Source organism: Anser cygnoides, chromosome 28, assembly GCF_040182565.1.
Source record: "Anser cygnoides isolate HZ-2024a breed goose chromosome 28, Taihu_goose_T2T_genome, whole genome shotgun sequence".
In the NCBI taxonomy this organism is placed as follows: Eukaryota; Metazoa; Chordata; class Aves; order Anseriformes; family Anatidae; genus Anser; species Anser cygnoides.
In genome coordinates this window covers 3231461-3237121 of record NC_089900.1, presented here as the reverse complement: position 1 = coordinate 3237121, position 5661 = coordinate 3231461, and the positions used below count along the sequence as shown (strand labels likewise).

The window sequence follows — 5661 nt, the reverse complement described above, 5'->3', positions numbered from 1 at the left end:
GCACTTCCCTGCCATCCCTGTACTGCAGATGCCTCCCCTGGAGCCACTCTCCACTCTCCTTTTTCTCAAACTATAGACTTCGAGCCCTAATGTCACTGGGGCTTTTGATGGGCTGCAGGCTGCCTTGCACAGGGACACAGCTCTTCCCTAGCAGCCCTGTGTTATCTAGCAGTCCCATGGAGAAGAAACTTCAGTCCTAAGGCCATAGAAATGCTGGTGGATGGCTGTATATTGGCAGCTGTTATGATCCCTCTGTGTCCGTGGTGAAAAGCAGAGAGCTGAGATCCTCCTCAGGTACGATGAGATGGGTGAGGTGTTTGGAGATCTGCACTTTGAACCTGGATTCCTCTGCTCTCAGCAGCATCCAGGTTCTTTTCAGGGGAACACCTGCGTGTGACCATCCTCCAGAGGTGCCTGCACAGGGCAGCTGAGACCAGGATGGATGGACACAACCACTGTCCTCACTCTGCCCTGAGGGACAGTCCCTTTGCCTCCCAGGACCCCAAGGTTTCACTTGGTGGGCAGTAAATGTGCCAAGGATTTGTGCCTTAAATGCACTCCTCAGGTGGAGGGGGACAAGTATAAAGTAACAAACCAAAGCACTGTGCACAAAGCCCTGCTCTGCACTTGGGTGAATTTTGAGAAAGTGTACTCCAAAACTCCTTGTTACATCAAACACAGCTCATCTGAGACCTCCCCATGTTCCATTTACTTCTTGCTATAGGTCAGCACTGTCTCCTGCAGAGTCTCTTGCCCCCAGTAGCACCCTCAGGGAGCACCACTGTGACATCAAGCAGAGGACCAGTCCTCCCACAAGTGAAGAGGCAGTTTTTTTATAGTTTAAAATAAATAAATAAATAAATAAATAAATAAATGTAATAAAATAGGCTAGGTTTTCCTCACAGAGGTCTACCCTAACATTTTAATTCTCTTTCCTCCTTGGACAGGCCTCCCTGTCCAGAGGAGCAGATCCCAATTCACAGGAGGATCAGATGTCCAACAGCAGCTCCATCAGCGAGTTCCTCCTCCTGCCATTCGCAGACACGCAGGAGCTGCAGCTCCTGCACTTCGCGCTCTTCCTGGGCATCTACCTGGCTGCCCTCCTGGGCAACGGCCTCATCCTCACCACCGTAGCCTGCGACCATCGCCTCCACACCCCCATGTACTTCTTCCTCCTCAACCTTGCCCTCCTTGACCTGGGCTGCATCTCCACCACTCTCCCCAAAGCCATGGCCAATTCCCTCTGGGACACCAGGGCCATTTCCTATGCAGGATGTGTTGCACAGCTCTTTCTGTTTGTCTTCTTGATATCAGCAGAGTATTTTCTTCTCACCGCCATGGCCTACGACCTCTACGTTGCCATCTGCAAGCCCCTGCACTACGGGAGCCTCCTGGGCAGCAGAGCTTGTGCCCAGATGGCAGCAGCTGCCTGGGGCAGTGGGGTTCTCAATGCTGTCCTGCACACTGCCAATACATTTTCCCTGCCCCTCTGCCGAGGCAATGCTGTGGACCAGTTCTTCTGTGAAATCCCCTCCATCCTCAAGCTCTCCTGCTCAGACTCCTAACTCAGGGAAATTGAGCTTCTCACATTTAGTGGTTTTCTGTTTTTGGGGTGTTTTGTTTTCATTCTTTTCTCCTATGTGCAGATCTTCAAGGCTGTGCTGAGGATGCCCTCTGAGCAGGGACAGTACAAAGCCTTTTCCATGTGCCTCCCTCACCTGGCTGTTGTCTCCTTGTTTCTCAGCACAGCCGTGTTTGCCTACCTGAAGCCCCCCTCCATCTCTTCTCCATCCCTGAACCTGGTGGTAGCAGTTCTGTACTCCGTGGTGCCTCCAACACTGAACCCCTTCATCTACAGCATAAAGAACCAGGAGCTCAAGGGTGACATTAGGAAAGTGATTTTATGGATATTTCTCAATAGTGAAAAATTTCCCTTCTTTTTCCAGAAATGACTTAACTTAGTATCTCCGTGCAGGCCTGGTCCTTCTTTCATATCATTATTGTAATTGTTAACTTTGGTGTCATTTGCATTTATTACACTCTTAGAAAACTATCCTACTTCTCCTGAGGAATTATATTACTCTGTTTACTCTTGAGGTTCAATAAACATATGTCTAACAACAGGTCAGAGTTCACTCTTACATAGCTTTTGAGAAAAGAAAAAAAAAAAAGGAAAAGAAAAAAAAAAGTATCTCCAGAGTGCATTGCCTGAAGGCTTGGCTCTTTTGTTTTGTTTTGTTTTGTTTTGTTTTCATTCTTTTCTCCTATGTGCAGATCTTCAAGGCTCTACTGAGGATGCCCTCTGAGCAGGGACGGCACAAAGCCTTCTCCACGTGCCCCCCTCACCTGGCCGTGGTCTTTCTGTTTCTCAGCACTGGCATGTGTGCCTACCTGAAGCCCCCCTCCATTTCCTCTCCATCCCTGGACCTTGTGCTGGCTTTCCTGTACTCAGTGATGCCCCCAGCAGTGAACCCCCTCATCTACAGCATGAGGAACCAGGAGCTCAAGAATGCCATTAGGAAAGTGATGTCATGGATGTTTGTAAGGATGTGTTGAGGAAACTGACTGTGCCTTTCCACAGCTATAAAGTGCTTCTTTTCTTCTTCAGACGAATTACAGTTTATGTAATGACATGGCAAGCCTGTCTGAACTTCTGGAGGGATTTGTTTGGTTTTCTTTTTCATATCATATCATAGAATATCATATCATAGAATGATATAGAATATCATATCATAGAATGGCCAGGGTTGAAAAGGACCTTAAAGATCCCGTAGTTTCAACCGCTCTGCTCTGGGCAGGGTTGCCAGCCACTAAAGCAGGCTGCCCAGAGCCGCATCCAGCCTGATGGATATCTTGTGTGACCCTGAGGGTTTGCAGAAATGAGGAGCCAGATTCTTTGTGTATTTAAACAAAATAAATGAAGCCACAAAAAATTATTTGTCTGAGACCCACTCTCAGCTGATCAGAAAGTAATGGGAATAGCAAACCCCTTTCTGGCTGCAGCAGCTCAGGCAGGCTGCCCTGGCCCTGGGGCAGCAGGAGCTGCCTGAGGACCCCCAGGGATGGCCCAGAGGGGCTGCGGGCCTCTGAGGATGTGCTGCAGAAGAGAGCAGGGGACACAGCAGGGGACACTGACCTCTGTACGCTTGTGCCATGGTTGTCCCATATGTGGGGCTGAGCCCTCTGTGCCCCCAGGAGCTGCTGTGCCCTTCAGAGGAGCTGGGGCTGTGGTGGCAGTGCCCAGAGCCCTGCAGCAGCCTGCGGTGGGCACTGCCATGGGGCTGCTGCCACTGGACTGGGATGAGGGCAGGGAGGTGGGTAGAGGGCAAGGAGGTGGGAGAGCCATGCTCCGGGTCTGTGCTGGGGGACTGGCCAGCTGTGCTGGCCTCTGTCCTGGCCCAGAGCCCTGCAGACCTGGAGCAGGGCTGTCTGCAGAGGTCCCCATGGGATGTGGCTGGGGCAGGGCAGGGGCCATGGGCTGGAGGAGGCTGCAAAAGCAGGAGGCCCATGGCAGGAAGGGACTGTGAGGGTCTCATTGGGATTGTAACGGGGGAGCTTGACCCAGCCCTGAATGTGCACTGCCATGTGTGGTGCCTTGGCAGCACGGCTGTGGAAGCATGTGTGGGGCAGTGGGGCTGGGACGCTGCAGCGACAGGGTGCTGAGAGGGACCACAAAGGATCTGCCAGGGTGTGACAGAAAGGACAGGCTCTGAAACAGAAATTTATGGTGGAGATGGAGGTATGGTTTTAGCAAGGGCAGAGCTCGCCTGGAAGTGGTGTTATCGAGAAAAGTCAAGAGCAAAGAGAAGAGCTTTTGCTGGAGCTAAGGCACAGATTTCTCACCCAGCTCGCCCAGGGCTCGTCCTGAGCAAGGCGGCCACGAGCCCTGCCTGCCCTCCTGCCTGCCCCGCGCCGTCAGGTGGCTGTAGCAGAGGGGACCCACAACCAGCCCCTCGATGGGGCTCTGCCAGCCCCTCGCCCTCCCCTCTGCAGTGACGTCATTTCTGCCCAGGGGCTCTCTGATGCGCGGGATGATGTCATAGTGCCTGCCGGCCAGCCCTTCTGAGGGCCAGTCAGGCTGCTGCAGTGGCAGTGACCTCACTCCAGCCCCCTCCCCACGGCCTGCCTCTCCCCTTCCCCTCTCCTCTGTCTGGACCCCGGGGACAAAAGTCAGTGTCACGCAGCAGCTTTGCAGTGGTGGCCTCCGTGGTGGTGTTGCCAGGGAGGACATCTGCCCCTGTGCCAAAAGGACCTACTACTGCCAAGATGCATTTGGTGTTTCAAGCTGTCAGTGGCAGAAGTCTTGCAAAGTCTTTCTGCAGTTGTGCCCAGGGACCTTCACTCTATGGGTCCTGGTCTGGGGCTTTCACTTCAGACGAACCTGCATTGGTCGTGGCACAAGAAAGACGCCTCTTACAACTGTGCTCTGCATCCTCCTTCATGCTAGGGCACCACTCGGTGTCCTTCGCTCTGCTCACAGTGTTTGTCTTAGCTCAGGGATGAACCGCATTAGATCTGCCTGAGTCTTCTGAGGCCCAATCCAAGGCCTCCTGCCTGCTGCACCTACAGCACAAGAACCATTACTTCTCCGTATTATGCAGATTGACCTGATGGGTCTGTTCCTATTAATCCCTCTTAATTTCCCTAGTTGGAAGGGGACATATTCCCAGACTGGGGCAGGCTGCTGGGCTCTGCCACAGCCAGTCAAAGTCACCTGCTCTTGAGTCTTTCAGCCTGAGTTTATCACACATGATCCAACACGAGTTTCTCGGCGTCTCAATGGCTGTTTCAAGTGTAGTTAACTCCAGGAATTTACGGGTAAGTGTGCCAGTGTGAGAAACATAGTTGTGGTTTTGCAATAGAAGGGGAAGTTCCCACTGTCCCAAATTAAGGAGGAGAGCTAAGAAAAACAGGACAAGAAGTGCGAAGTCAGTAAAAACAAAAATCATGAGCCTCTAGTCGTGAGAGAATAAGGAAAAAAAAAAAAAGAAAAAAAAAAGGAAAAGGAGAAATTATCAGTTGGTCCAAAAAAATGTACATATATGACATAGAAGGGCATCGAGTAGGCTGTGAACCTGCAGTACTCAGCCAATGAGGACATAGGGGAAATCAAGTCATAGAATCATACAAACACAGGGTTGGAAAGGACCTATAAGATCATCTAGTCCAAATGTCCTCCTATCACCAATACTACCCACTAAGCTACTAAATCATATAACATAGCACCTCATCCAGGTGCTTCTTGAACACCGCAAGGGACAGTGACTCCTCCACCTCCCTGGGCAGGTCGTTCCAGTGCCTGACCACTCTTTGAGAGAAAAAGTTTTTCCTGATATCTAATCTAAATCTCCCCAGGCGCAACTCATGGACATTTCCTCGAGTCCTATCATTAGTTACCTGGGAGAAGAGGCCAACCCCCTCCTCATCACAACCTCCCTTCGGGAAGCCTTAGAGAGCAAAAGTGTAGGTGTCGGGTAATAGGGAATACAAGGTTATGATAAACTTTTACTGTGCACTTCTGCTTGCAGGACGCCCGCCATTGCAATTGCGAATAAAATAGCTTTGCAGAAGATCCTGTCTGAAGAAAATTATTGAGATTTTTCTCACAGCCAGGATGCGTGGTGCCAGCACACAGGAATCCCTCGCACAACCTACAGACTT

At 51.2% G+C, this 5661-nt stretch overlaps 1 pseudogene; it reads left to right on the top strand.

Annotated features, from left to right (window-relative positions):
• The first annotated feature begins 992 nt into the window (after positions 1–992).
• LOC136787165 (olfactory receptor 14C36-like) lies at positions 993–1952 on the top strand (annotated as a pseudogene).
• The last annotated feature ends 3709 nt before the right edge of the window (positions 1953–5661 follow it).